Source organism: Notolepis coatsorum (assembly GCF_963971535.1).
Source record: "Notolepis coatsorum genome assembly, chromosome: 8".
NCBI lineage: Eukaryota > Metazoa > Chordata > Actinopteri > Aulopiformes > Paralepididae > Notolepis > Notolepis coatsorum.
Genome location: NC_140172.1, coordinates 15,862,966 through 15,878,931, shown reverse-complemented (window position 1 = coordinate 15,878,931; position 15,966 = coordinate 15,862,966).

Sequence of the window (15,966 nt, the reverse complement as noted above, 5' to 3'; positions counted from 1 at the left end):
TTATAGCCATCTTCCTATGCGAGAACTCAACTTTTGCTATAGTAATCCTTCCCTCCGTGTCCGACCATACGTCCAGGACTTTGATATCAAGGTTACGTCTTGTAACTATGACGACTCCTTTCGTCTTATCATCGGCTGAGGATGAGGAGATAACGTGATATTGCCGATTTGCCAGTCTTGACACATCACCTACCAATAAATGCGTCTCACTAAGGAGAGCAAGGTCAATATTTCTCCTCTTCAACAACCAAAGGACACTGGCACGCTTGTGTGGGGCGTTAAGCCCTCCTGCGTTCCAAATTAAAATATTCAATTTAGCCATGGTCGAGCTTGTCTAAATGCGTAGAGAACATACCAGTGTAGCTAGACTGCTCGAGGCGCTGATCCAGGCGGGCCCAGACGGTCAATCCCAGGAGTACAGAGGAGGAACAATTACACACATATAAGACAACAGCACATAAAACACATAAAAATACCACCCCAGTTACAACCCCCCCACCTTCTACTCTAAACCCTAACCCACCCGTCCTATTATAAGCCCTCCTATACCCACTCTCCAGTCCCCACCCTATGCCCCATCCACTGAGGATGGTCATCTTCCTATCACTTCCCACTAGAGACATGGACCCAATAAGACGCTCCCCACTCCAACCCCCCTCTAGATAAACCCCTGAGTAAACCCCCACTAGTCCAATAAACACAAATAATAATAAAAATAAAATTCAATAAAGATATCGGTCGAAAACCACCTGAGCCTTGGCCCCAACATGAGACAACCATAATGGTAAAAATAGCCATTATTAAATAATAACTCCACATCAACCTGCAACCATCTATTTCCGAATCTGCGCTTCAACGTCACAATGTTATAGCCCAAATGGGTACAGGGAAATTCAAAACAAAATTAAATTAAAGCATCCCAGCCGATAGTCTAAGGCAGGATCGGGTCACAGGTTAATTGTGCAAAATTGTGTGAACAGATGTCAATTAAACAATGACAATAATAAGAAAGGGAAAAAAGGGGGTATGGTCAAAGTGCACCCCTGTAGCAGTCCCTCTGATCAGGCACAACGGCTGAAATGACATAACCTATGTAAGAAAATAATTAAACACATTAATTAATCCGGGGATGGTAATAGGCAATATCTGACACAACCCGTTACCATCTATTGTTTCAATAAAGATATCGGTCGAAAACCACCGTGAGCCTAGGCCTTAACATGAGATAACTTATAATGGATTTTTTTTTTTTTAATATAGTCATTATTATATAACAACTCAACATCAACCCTGCAACCATCTATTTCGGAGTCTGCGCATCAACGACGCAATGTTATAGCACAAATAGACAAAGGAAAAATCCAAAACTAAATTAAATTAGAGTATACCAGCCGGTAGTCTAAGGTAGGATCGGGTTCCAGGTAAATTGTGCAAACAAATGCCATTTAACAACGACAATAATACGAAGGGGAAAAGGGGTTATTATGGTCAAAGTGCACATCTGTAACAGTCCCTCTGATCAGGCACAATTAAACACATTCATTAACCCGGGGATGATAATAGGCAATATCTGACAAAACCTGTTATCATATCTTGTTTATATACATATTCAACCGATCTTCTCCTACCGGAGCCCAAAGCTCAAAACAGCATGGATATAAAAATAACAGCATACAAGAATTTAGTTAAGGACCCGATCACCGTTGGATTGTGCGAGCCGATCACACTTATACAGCAACAACAACAAAAGTGCGTCACTATTAACGGGTCTCGAACGACTCCACGCAGGCGATAGACGCAGCCCGCTAGCTAGCCCGAGGCTAGCGCGTGAGCCAGTGATGAATCCGGATAGCACGTTAGAGTCTGTTATGTACATTGTTCAGCTAGCTCGCTAGCTTCCAAAGAGGCGATACACAAGTACGACCATGAGGTCAGCATTAGCAAGTAACAGAAGTCATTGGGAAGTCCCGCTAGTTGGATGGGCAGTGGACAGTTAGAGTGTCTGGGCATGACAGCAAGTATTTGTGAATAGTCGGCCCTATCAATGTATATAGGCCCACACCGCCAAGTCACTCACCCGACATAGATATCAAGCAACAGTCTCGGGTATCCCCTCGAGATATTCCTTCGCTTTAGCCAACGACCAAAATGAACGCAGACCATCGACCTTCTCCAACACAGATAATTTCGCGGGAGCGAATAGCGTGGGCCTCAGGCCTAGTTTCCATAGCCTGGACAGGACCACCTTGTATTCGCCTCTCTGTGCTTGAACCTCCGGCGTAAAGTCTTCGAAAATGGCCACTTTGTGATCGCCAAGCCTCAGATTACCCCTTCTGGTACAAGCCGACCGCATGATGAGTTCTCTCTGCTGAAGCCTGTGCAGCTTGACTATGATGGGCCTCGGCTCTTTGTTCACGCCGGGAGAAAACCTGCCCGCCCTGTAGGCCGACTCACAGACAGGAGGCGAGGGGAGGACGTCAGTTCCTAGTATTTTTTGCAGCAATTCGGGCATGGTCTCAGAGAGACGGCCTTCACCGCTGGCCTCCGGTACTCCAACAATCCTGACGTTGTGGCGTCTATACCGGGACTGCATCTCCTCCATTGCCGACTGTAGTTTGTTGACTTCAGCCTGCCTAGCCAGCAGGGCGGACTCGAGACCCACCATCTTCTCGCCCTGTAATGATACCTCCGTCGTTAGCATGGCTAGTTCGTTAGCATTAGCCGAGGAGACAGCGTGCATCGACTCCATCTTGTCTATCAGCGGGACTACCGCCAGCCGTATTTCTTCTGATATCTCACGATGGAGGTTGACACAAAAATCCGCCAACACTTTCTTCTGTGCTTCAGCGAAGCGTGTCTCAGAGTCTGCGTGTAGCTTGGTCATGACCAAGAGCACGGCTTCGCTAATCTCACAGACACCGGGCGACGATGCGGCCAGGCCCGGTGGTGGTTTGCTGGTTGGGGCGCTCATGGATCTGGTTTCCACCACCGACATCGCAGAAAGTCAAAAAAAAGTCGACGACAGTATACTAAACGACGGCCTAGCAAACAGATAAAAAACAAATAAAAATAAAATAAAGACTAATGGGGAGAAACGTATATTCAGCACGGTAGAAGGGAGCTCATGTGAAACACGTCTACTCCATGATCGCTCAGCTCCGCCCCCTCCCCTCTCCCTCACTCTCCACCTTCATCATGACTCTGGAACCCCCCCCCCCCTCAGACCCTCCCTCCTCTCCCTCACTCTCCACCTTCATCATGACTCTGGAACCCCCCCCCCCCCTCAGACCCTCCCTCCTCTCCCTCACACTCCACCTTCATCATGACTCTGGAACACCCCCCCTCAGACCCTCCCTCCTCTTCCTCACTCTCCACCTTCATCATGACTCTGGAACTCCCTCCCTCAGACCATCAGAGACTCCCCCACACTCTCCACCTTCATCATGACTCTGGAACTCCCTCCCTCAGACCATCAGAGACTCCCCCACACTCTCCACCTTCATCATGACTCTGGAACACCCCCCCTCAGACCATCAGAGACTCCCCCACACTCTCCACCTTCATCATGACTCTGGAACTCCCTCCCTCAGACCATCAGAGACTCCCCCACACTCTCCACCTTCATCATGACTCTGGAACTCCCTCCCTCAGTCCATCAGAGACTCCCCCACACTCTCCACCTTCATCATGACTCTGGAACACCCTCCCTCCCTCAGACCATCAGAGACTCCCCCACACTCTCCACCTTCATCATGACTCTGGAACACCCTCCCTCCCTCAGACCATCAGAGACTCCCCCACACTCTCCACCTTCATCATGACTCTGGAACTCCCTCCCTCAGACCATCAGAGACTCCTCCTCACTCTCCACCTTCATCATGACTCTGGAACTCCCTCCCTCAGTCCATCAGAGACTCCCCCCACACTCTCCACCTTCATCATGACTCTGGAACTCCCTCCCTCAGACCCTCCCTCCTCCCCCACACTCTCCACCTTCATCATGACTCTGGAACTCCCTCCCTCAGTCCCTCCCTCCTCTCCCTCACTCTCCACTTTCATCATGACTCTGGAACACCCCCCCTCAGACCCTCCCTCCTCTCCCTCACTCTCCACCTTCATCATGACTCTGGAACCCCCCCCCCCTCAGACCCTCCCTCCTCTCCCTCACTCTCCACCTTCATCATGACTCTGGAACACCCCCCCCTCAGACCCTCCCTCCTCTCCCTCACTCTCCACCTTCATCATGACTCTGGAACTCCCTCCCTCAGACCCCTCCCTCCTCCCCCACACTCTCCACCTTCATCATGACTCTGGAACACCCCCCCCTCAGACCCTCCCTCCTCCCCCACACTCTCCACCTTCATCATGACTCTGGAACACCCCCCATCAGACCCTCCCTCCTCCCCCACACTCTCCACCTTCATCATGACTCTGGAACACCCCCCCCTCAGACCCTCCCTCCTCCCCCACACTCTCCACCTTCATCATGACTCTGGAACACCCCCCCCCTCAGTCCATCAAAGACTCCCCCTCACTCTCCACCTTCAAATCCCGTCTCAAAACCTACCTGTTCTCCCCAAGCATTTAACCTTCCTTCCCTACCCATAACCACCCTCATCCAACCTATCACCCCCTTTCCCCCCTCCCCTACCTTCTCTCCTCCCCCCCCCCCCCCCCCCCCCCCCTCGGTTTCCCCTTACTTACTCCCCGACTGTCTCCCCTACTGGCTCCTGTACTTGTCGTCTGTTACTCGTGGTTTTATGTTCCTGTGTATTCATATTGTTCCCTGTTTCCCTGTGGCTCTATGTTTCTTTGTTTCTTTTTTTTTTTTTGCCTATTGTCAGCGACTTTGGGTCATTGCAAAGTGCTATATAAAATAAATGAATTGTTAATAAGCAGCCGTCTGCTGGTTTCCATACGGGAGGGCGTCCTATCACCACGCAGCATCAACATTCCAACAGGATCAGCGTAGCCTGTAGTTGGCAGTGCAGGTGAAACCCATCCCAAGAAATGACTTGGCAACAACATGGGGCATTAGACGTGCAGGGACAGGGTTACCCACAGACACATGAAACAGTAGTGTGACGTTTCGCCGCTCTGTCTAGTGTGATGCTGTACTACCACCCAAATACAAAAAAAATACAAAAAAGAAACAGGCTAATTTGTCTCCACTTTGGAAATGACCAGTAATTATGACCCCAGAGTCTCCTACTGTACAGCCATTGGCTGCAGCGTGTTGAAAAACTTCAAAACATTACTCCTCACCTTCAAAGCCCTCCACAGCCTGTCCCCCCCCCCCCCCCCCCCCCCCCCCCCCCTACCTGACTGACCTCCTTCTCCCCTACCGCCCCACCCGTTCCCTCCGGTCCTCCTCCACTGCCTCCCTCACCGTCCCGTCATCCAAACTCAAAAACGTTGGTGATCGGGCCTTCTCACGCACTGCACCCAGACTCTGGAACTCCCTCCCTCAGACCATCAGAGACCCCCCCACACTCTCCACCTTCATCATGTTCAAGTTTCTTTAATAGTTGTCATACAGAAGTACAGAATACTTTTATACAAAATGCTTCTTACTGTTACGCTCCAGAGACTGTGCAAGACAAGATAAGTATGAAATAAAATAACATAGTATAGCATGTAAATTAGAAGTAAAAAAATGAGGTCACAGTGTTCAGTATAGACATATGTACAATGTTCGATGCAGAATAGACGTAACTGAGTTACCATATAATATACAATACTGTGTAGTGTACTAATATACAATACTATATAGTGCAAGGCAGAAATGGGATGAGGTGCAATTTAGGTACAATTTACAGTAGGTGTACAAGTTGTAGTGCAAATCCTTTATCAATAAATATAAAGTGTGTTTGTGTGATCTAAAGTGTGGAGAGTGGGTGCTGCAGTGTGTTGTTTGTTTAAGTGAGTGTGTGCGTGTGGATGTGTGTGCTGTGTGCATTTGATGGTTGTTGCATAGTGTTTATTGTTCGTTTAGCAGCCTGATGGCCTGGGGATAGAAGCTTCTTCTGAGTCTTTCTGTGCTCGCCTTAAGACTCCGGTATCGCTTGCCTGACCGCAGCAGTTCAAAGAGGCAGTTGTTCGGGTGGCTGGAGTCCTTGATGATTCTCTTAGCCTTCCCCCTGCACCGCTTGTTGTAAATGTTCTGGAGGGTGGGAAGCCCCCCTCCAATTGTGCGTTCGGCTGAACGTGTCACTCTTTGTAGTCTGCTACGGTCTTGTGCAGTGCTATTCCCAAACCAGGAGGTGATGTTGCCAGTCAGGATGCTCTCTATTGTACATGAGTAGAAGTTCCTAAGGATCTTCTGACTGACTTGGAACTTCCTTAGGCGCCTGAGGAAGTAGAGGCGTTGTCGTGCCTTCTTCACAACACTGTCAATGTGTGTGGTCCATGTCAAGTCCTCGGATATGTGGGCTCCGAGGTACTTGAAACTGTTCACTCTCTCAACCGGTGCCCCTTCGATGCTGAGGGGGCTGTAGTCCTTGACCCTCGACCTCACAATCATCTCTTTTGTTTTGCTGACGTTCAGGGAGAAGCAGTTCTCCTGACACCACTGTGACAGATTCTCTACCTCTTCCAGGTAGGCCCTCTCGTCGTTGGCAGAGATCAGGCCCACCACTACTGTGTCATCAGCAAATTTGATGATTGTGTTGTTGTTCCGCTGTGCCACGCAGTCATGTGTGTACAGGGAATAGAGGAGGGGGCTCAGAACACAGCCCTGGGGGGCCCCTATGTTGAGCGTGATGGATGAGGAGGTGCAGTTGCCTGCTCTTACCACCTGGGGTCTGCCCGTCAGGAAGTCCAAGACCCACTGGCAGAGGTCATAGTTCAAGCCCAGGTCCCTGAGCTTGGCTATGAGTTTGGAGGGGACTATGGTATTGAATGCTGAGCTGTAGTCGATGAACAGCATTCTCACATAGTTCCCCTGCCTCTTGTCCAGGTGTGATGCTGCTGTGTGCAGCACATGGGCTATGGCGTCCTCCGTGGACCTGTTGGGGCGATATGCAAATTGCAGGGGGTCCAGGTTGATGGCTCATGACTCTGGAACTCCCTCCCTCAGACCATCAGAGACTCCCCCACACTCTCCACCTTTATCATGACTCTGGAACTCCCTCCCTCAGACCATCAGAGACTCCCCCACACTCTCCACCTTCATCATGACTCTAGAACTCCCTCCCTCAGACCATCAGAGACTCCCCCACACTCTCCACCTTCATCATGACTCTGGAACTCCCTCCCTCAGTCCATCAGAGACTCCCCCACACTCTCCACCTTCATCATGACTCTGGAACTCCCTCCCTCAGTCCATCAGAGACTCCCCCACACTCTCCACCTTCATCATGACTCTGGAACTCCCTCCCTCAGTCCATCAGAGACTCCCCCACACTCTCCACCTTCATCATGACTCTGGAACTCCCTCCCTCAGACCATCAGAGACTCCCCCACTCTCTCCACCTTTATCATGACTCTGGAACTCCCTCCCTCAGACCATCAGAGACTCCCCCACACTCTCCACCTTTATCATGACTCTGGAACTCCCTCCCTCAGACCATCAGAGACTCCCCCACTCTCTCCACCTTTATCATGACTCTGGAACTCCCTCCCTCAGACCATCAGAGACTCCCCCACACTCTCCACCTTTACCATGACTCTGGAACTCCCTCCCTCAGACCATCAGAGACTCCCCCACACTCTCCACCTTCATCATGACTCTGGAACTCCCTCCCTCAGTCCATCAGAGACTCCCCCACACTCTCCACCTTCATCATGACTCTGGAACTCCCTCCCTCAGACCATCAGAGACTCCCCCACACTCTCCACCTTCATCATGACACTGGAACACCCTCCCTCAGACCATCAGAGACTCCCCCACTCTCTCCACCTTTATCATGACTCTGGAACTCCCTCCCTCAGTCCATCAGAGACTCCCCCACACTCTCCACCTTCATCATGACTCTGGAACTCTCTCCCTCAGACCATCAGAGACTCCCCCACACTCTCCACCTTCATCATGACTCTGGATCTCCCTCCCTCAGTCCATCAGAGACTCCCCCACACTCTCCACCTTCATCATGACTCTGGAACTCCCTCCCTCAGTCCATCAGAGACTCCCCCACACTCTCCACCTTCATCATGACTCTGGAACTCCCTCCCTCAGACCATCAGAGACTCCCCCACACTCTCCACCTTCATCATGACTCTGGAACTCCCTCCCTCAGACCATCAGAGACTCCCCCCCCCCCCATCTACCTGTTTTGATGTTTGCTACTGTGGCTTTATGTTTCTGTGTATCTCATGCTGTTTCCCTGTGGTCTTATGTTCCTTTTTGTTTCTTTGTTTTTCTTTGTTTCTCTGCCTACTGTCAGCGACTTCGGGTTCTTGAGAAGCGCTATACAAATAAAATGATAATTATTATTATTATTAAAGGTCAGCAGCAGGTAGGTTGAACACCTTGGAGTGAGGCTCTGGAGCGGCGGGTCAACCCTCTTTGTTGAACACAATGGCCGAGCCACAGAACCTTTCCTTCGATGTTGCTTATGACTTTACTTTTTGTACAAGCACACATGTGAGATTAGAATTGTGAGAACTGAACTTGAACTTAGAATTTTAAGACAGAATGCTTAATGCTTTTTCACTGAAATGCTTTTTCACTGAAAGACGAAAATGTTTTCGTCGCTGTTTGATCGTTCATGTTTTCGTCGCTGTTATGAAAGAGGTCAATGTGAAGAGATATTATGAGACTTAAGCATAATTCATACCAGCAATTGTCCTGCAGTGAACGGGTGAAGAAAGTGAAAGAGCTAGAAGCTATGTAGCCTAGCCTCCTAGCAGAGGCTTTTTACACAGGCGAAGGAGTCAAAGGAAAACACTACCAGGGCTAATTATGAAGTGGTGATGCTAATCACTAAACACTACCAGGGCTAGTTATGAAGTGGTGATGCTAATCACTAAACACTACCAGCGCTAGTTATGAAGTGGTGATGCTAATCACTAAACACTACCAGGGCTAGTTATGAAGTGGTGATGCTAATCACTAAACACTACCAGGGCTAGTTATGAAGTGGTGATGCTAATCACTAAACACTACCAGGGCTAGTTATGAAGTGGTGATGCTAATCACTAAACACTACCAGGGCTAGTTATGAAGTGGTGATGATAATCACTAAACACTACCAGGGCTAGTTATGAAGTGGTGATGCTAATCACTAAACACTACCAGGGCTAGTTATGAAGTGGTGATGATAATCACTAAACACTACCAGGGCTAGTTATGAAGTGGTGATGATAATGTTTGCCTTGCTCACAACACTATATGGCACGGAGAATCAAAGACATGTCCTCAGACATCAAGAGACAGTGAGTAGCAGGGAGGCAGATTTAGATTCCGCCCCCTAGCCTGCGATGAAAGCACTGATGTATCCAACCGAACTCAGTTGCTTATTTTTTTGTGAGGAATAGATGAGGCCTTGGCCTGGATGTTGAAGAAAGATAACTATATAAACATTCTGAGCAAGGCCTCTATTGATTACTATATGAACATTACAAATGATCTGTTTGATCTTCAGAGTCTTGAGGGCCAGACAAGAAGGGTGGTCTCTTCAGTTCTTAATTTATTTTCATTTGTTATGATGGCCTTAGAATAAGAGAATAAGGATAGAATGGGTTAGAATAAGGATACCAGAAAGAATAATAATGAGGAGAGCACAACAATATTGCAATAAATGTATATTTTGATAAGTCAGCATATGTATATTTGAGGTTTTTTTATATATCTTTTTTTATATTCTCAACTCTCAACTCAGAACAGCCCCCCCCCTCTTTGGTCAAGAATCCTGGTGCAATACAATAGGTTGTTATTATTATTATTATTATCATCGTCATTGGTCTGTACCACTATTTCCAAGGTAAAGGGGGTGGGGGGGATACATTATGAAGGGAATGAAAATTCTACTCATCACCTTCAAAGCCCTCAACAACCTGGCCCCCTCCTATACCTCTCTGACCTCCTTCCCCACCCCACGCCTACCCTCAACAACCTGGCCCCCTCCTATACCTCTCTGACCTCCTTCCCCACCCCACGCCTACCCGCTGCCTCAGGTCCGCAGATGCTAACCTCCTCCAAACCCAACAGAACTAAGCTCCAGACCTGGGGGGCGACAGGGCCTTCTCTGCAGCTGCCCCCACCCTCTGGAACGCCCTGCCCAACCATATCCGTCATGCAGACACCCTCTCATCATTAAAAAAAATCCCTCAAAACCCACCTGTTTGCCTTGAACTCCTTCCTCTCTCACCTTTTTATATAATTCTTTTTAAATGTTTTATTTTCTAGCGCTATACAAATTTGATGTATTATTATTATTATTATGATAGGTGGATGAATGATCATGTGATCATGTCAGGCTGCGTGACATACCTCTCTCTCTCTCTCTCTCTCTCTCTCTCTCTCTCTCTCTCTCTCTCTCTCTCTCTCTCTCTCTCTCGGTGCATGCTGGGAATGAGATTGGAGAGATTGGAGAGGTTGGAGGTTGGAGGTGTAGTGAGTTTTTTTCTATCTTTATCTGTCTATTTTGTTAATTTGTTTATGGGATATTGTATTATAAGTGTAGTGTTGGTTTGCTGTGTGTTTTGGTGTGTATAGGGTTAAGTGGGAGTGTTTTGTTTGTTTGGCCGCATCGACCAGGCTATGCTGCTGGATGACGTCAGACGCCAATATGGACTTTTCCAAAATTGGTAGAAAGCATGGTATTAAGATATCTGTTCCTAATGTATCAGTAGAGGACTGCAGTTTGGCAGTTGGGAGTATTGTTGGACATAAGAGCATTAAATCAGCTGCGAGAATGAATCAAGGAGTAGTAATCTTTGTTGACTCAGTGGACAAGGTGCACACACTGGTTCAATCGGGGATAAGTGTTGACGGGGCTTTTCTTTCTGTAGAGCCGCTCTCCACACCAGGCAGAAATGTCTTTATTTCCAACGTTCCGCCGTTCATCAGTGATGAACTATTGAGAAGTCAACTAGCACGACATGGGAAGATAATTTCCCCTATAAGAAAAATGTCGTCGGGATGTAAATCTCCGCTTTTAAAGCATGTTGTCTCACACAGGCGACAGGTTTTAATGATTCTAAACAACAGCGGAGAGGAGCTTGAGTTGGTTTTTAAGATAAAGGTTGATGAGTTTGATTATGTGGTTTTTGTGAGTTCTGGTAATTCGGGGAAGTGTTTCGGTTGCGGGGAACTGGGTCATATCTCCCGCGATTGTGCGGGGAGAGGGGCAAGGCGACCTCCGCCTCAGCCCCAGGAGGAGCGCGGGGCTGAGATCAGCGCAGGTAGTGGTACAGAGGAGGGAAGAGTGTTGCAGCGCGCAGCAGAGAGCAGTGACGACAACAGAGTCCCGCTGCAGACTGCCAGCAATGTAAATAGAGTCCTTTTGCAGACCGACAGTAGCGCAGCAGATAGTATCCAGCTGCAGGGCCACAGAACCGGTGTAGCAGGTACGAAGCAGAGCCTTGGTACAGAGGAGGGAGGAGTGAGGGAAGCTGCCCCCCCCTCAACTAGTGGCGACTGTGGGGTAACAGGGGGTGGTGCGGGTGGTGCAGGTACAGAGGAGGGAGGGGTGGGAGACGCTGTTCCCCCCTCAACCAGTGGTTGTGTAGGTAGGGAGGTGGGAATCAGAGATGCTGCCCCCCCCTTCAACAAGTGGTGAGGTAACAGAGGAGAGCAGAGTTTTTTTTGTCCCCCCAAGCCCAACACCGCGTCAGGGTAAAAAAAGGAATCAAAAAAATTTGACAAGTGAAGTAATAGGGGAACATTTGAATGTGGTGGACAATGTACACAGTCAGACAGTGGATGGCGTGGTGGGAAGTGATGGAGGGGTGGGCTCTCAGGATAAGAAAAGAGTGACAAGTTTGGTCATAGAAGACACAGGTTCCTCTCAGTCCAGTATGGACGAGGATGAAGTTGAAAAACAATGGGGTGAGATTGAAAAACAATGGGGGGATGACATCTCAAGTGTTGAGGAAGATGAGTTCCCAAATGCTTCTCAAGTGTCTGATTCACAACGGAAAAAATGTTATGCAGTCAGGCAGATACAGAAGTTCCTGCACACAACAAAAAATTTGAGAAGTGTCAAAGTGGAAGATTTCTTTGAAGATTTGGAGATGTTTATTTTTTCAGCAAGGACTCAAATGAGGTCGAAGAACAATGGGGGGTACACTTCCCAGGAAGTTTTTAGACTGAGAAAGATTGTGCAGAAGCTCAAAAAACTGGATAATATAATGTTATCATGATAATGGAGCTTCTGATGTGTGGAGCCCGGCTGGACATTCAGGAAGGGAGTAGACCTGGGCTTGGACAGTGTCTGCAAGCAGTTGGGACAATGACACTGAAAGATGTTGTGAATGTAGCCGGGTCAGAGGAAGTGGCTTCTTTATTGGGGCTGAGGACGGCCTGTCACAACAGGGTCTGTCTGGACGATTGGACTGAAGCGCGGAGCGTCGGGGAACAATACCTGTTGCAGGATTATTTCGGTGGAACGGAAGGTCCTGATGAAGGGGATCTTTTTTTTTCATGAGCTGGATATAAAAACTGACACAAATGGACTGACGGGACCCTTTTGGGTTTCATATGTTGTTCTTGATGACATATTATGTGTTGAATGGAAGTATGGATATTTTTTTTGTTTGGGTGGAGCTTCAATGTTTTTTTTGTTGTGTTGCAGACGGACAGGTGTATTTTAGCATTTTTTTTATTGTGAGATCTCATGTGGTTTTAAGTGTGATGGGGACATATGTTGCCCGATATAATGTGTAGTTAGTTGTTTTAATTGTATTGACATACACATTGTACATTGTAATGAGAAATATGTAAATAAATGTTTTTCTAAAATCAAAAAAAAAATCTCTCTCTCTCTCTCTCTCTCTCTCTCTCTCTCTCTCTCTCTCTCTCTCTCTGTTGTGGGTGTGATTTTCAATTGCAAATATAGCACTTATAGTGAAATACCAGAGCCAATGGCCCATGATTAGGTATGCAGATGGAGTTTCTTTTCTCTCTCTCTCTCAAACAGAGAAATCAAAAGAAATCAGTACATTACAGAAGGAATTTCTTGTACAGTCCTGTACAGTGGGTGACAATATTGTCACAAGGAAAGATGAAATTACATACCTAGGTTTCATGTCTATCTATATCTCCCTCTCTCTCCCTCCATCTCTCCTCTGTAGCAAGGCCCATACTTCTATGAAGCAGTACATGAAAGCCAAGCCAACGAAGTGGGGCTTCAAACTTTTTGTTTTGGCTGACAGTAGCAATGGCTACACTTTGGACTTTGCTGTTTACGCCGGGAAGTCAAAGTTCAAATCAGGCATTGGACTGGCGTATGACTCTGTCATGTCCCTGATAAAGCCAGCACACCTCAAGCAAGTACCCATGGGCAAGGGATATCATTTGTATGTCGATAACTTTTATACAAGTCCAAAGCTTTTCAGGGATCTGCATAGCCTGGGTGTCGGAGCATGTGGAACGTACAGAGACAACAGAAAAGAATGCCCCCGCACAGAGGTGAATGCTCTCAAAAAGAAGGGTGCTAGGGGCACCATCAGGTGGCTACGTGATGGCCCACTGGTCTTTGTGAAGTGGATGGACACACGTGAAGTCTCTGTTTGCTCCACAATCCACGAGTCATTCGCTGGAAAAACTGTGCTGAGGAGAATAAAAAACAAGCGCAGTGAGACCTGGTCCATTGAGAACATTGCATGCCCAACACCTGTCCTGGAGTACAACAAGTACATGGGAGGCGTTGATTTGTCTGACCAACTCATCCAGTACTACTCTGCACACCACAAGACCATGCGATGGTACAGGACTTTGCTCTATCATTATCTGGACATTGCCGCCACTAACTCCTACCTTCTTCACATGGAGCTCTGCAGAGAGCAGCAGGTGCAGCCGATGACCCACCTGGTCTTCCAGCAGGAACTGGTAGCTGAGCTGTGTGGCGTCACAGTTGTACAGGTGCCAGTGGACAACCTACCCACGGCAGTGGACAATCTACCCACAGCACCAGTGGACAACCTACCCACGGCAGTGGACAATCTACCCACAGCACCAGTGGACCGCCTACCAAGGAACCATTCACCTGTTGCGATCACGCAACAGGCAGATAAATCCCAGAAGGCCACGGCTGGCCGCCTGTTTTGCGTACATTGTAAGATGAAGACCCCCTGGAAGTGCTGTGAATGTGGTATGGCCCTCTGTATCATTCCAGACAGGAACTGCTTTTTCACATATCACTTAGTGTGATACAGAACAGGCAGATACAACCATGAGGAGACACCTATTTTTTTTTTTTTATACATGTGCATCATTTTATTTTTTTGTAGATTTTGCCTAAATTCATTGTGGTCGCGCTCTCTGCCAAATATCATATGAGGCACCTTGTATTACTATTGTAATCCAAAAGTGATATATAGGGTTGTTCATTGTACAATACAATTGATACAGTTGATGTTTCTTGTTGATTATTATTCTCTATGTGTTTTTAATAAAATTGTGTGATATTCTATTCCAGTTGTCTTTGGTTTTTGTTTTCTCCCACATTGAGTTTCTCCACCACTCTCAACAAAATTACGCATAGCTGGGAATCCATTCCTTGTGCCGTCAGAACCATCTAGAAGGAATACTACATCCTTTCTGGCAGTGTCATGATCAACTATAACGGTGGTTGGTACAGTACTGTAAATACCATCTGAGTAGAGTAGAAAGTAGAGAGGTGAAGACCTGTTCTCTCTCTCTCTCTCTCTCTCTCTCTGCCACACGTGCTGCCACACGTGCTGTCAGGGTCAAACCAGTCTGGATTGATGTTGTAGTCTGAAAAAATGCCAGGAAATGCTCAGAGAATTGTTGCATATATAGAACACAAATGTTCTAGAATGTTCGATTATGACATCATACTGTGACATACACCTCCTGTAGTGTGAAAAAACATGCATTCTCATAAATATTACGATCAAATCTATTTTGTACTTGATGATACATTTGAAATTGGTTTGGTTATGATCATGTTATTAGTGTGTGTGTGTGTGTGTGTGTGTGTGTGTGTGTAAAAAACGAATTAATAATATAATTATTATAAATGTCTCTCTCTGTATATATCTCTGTATCTCTTTCTTTCTTTCTTTCTTTCTTTCTTTCTTTCTTTCTTTCTTTCTTTCTTTCTTTCTTTCTCTCTCTCTCTCTCTCTCTCTCTCTCTCTCTCTCTATTACTATACTATTATATATCTATATATATCTAAATGTCTAAACCTCGGTCTATCTAGTGTGTGTATACACCAGTATCACTGACTACCACGGCAAGCCTATAGAAAATGATTCTATTTAATAATAATAATAATTATTATTATTATAAATGTCTCTCTCTCTCTGTATCTTTCTTTCTTTCTTTCTTTCTTTCTTTCTTTCTTTCTTTCTTTCTTTCTTTCTTTCTTTCTTTCTTTCTTTCTTTCTTTCTTTCTTTCTTTCTTTCTCTCTTTCTATTATATTACTATTATATATCTATCTAAATATCTAAACCTCTGTCTATCTAGTGTGTGTATGCATGATGGCATCAAATCAAAGTGTGTGTTGCTGTAGGCCTGCCTGTATTGATCAGTCACACTATACCCCCATTCAGCCGTAATTGTTCCCTGCTGGGCCTTTGTTTCATGGTGTGAATTAGTCATTGACATTGACATTGACATCACATTGCATTCTGGGAAGGAGTGTAGTTCCCTTATCATTAGCTGAATTCACTGAATTCTCTTCAGAGGCTCCTGCTGCAAATTGGTAATGACTGTACCAGAATGTTTGATAGGACATTGATTGAAAACTATCATCTCAAATTTGACAATTGATGGCTTATTTTGAAGGTATGAATCTGTAATTTTACATTATGTAACAAAAAAAAGAGAATATTC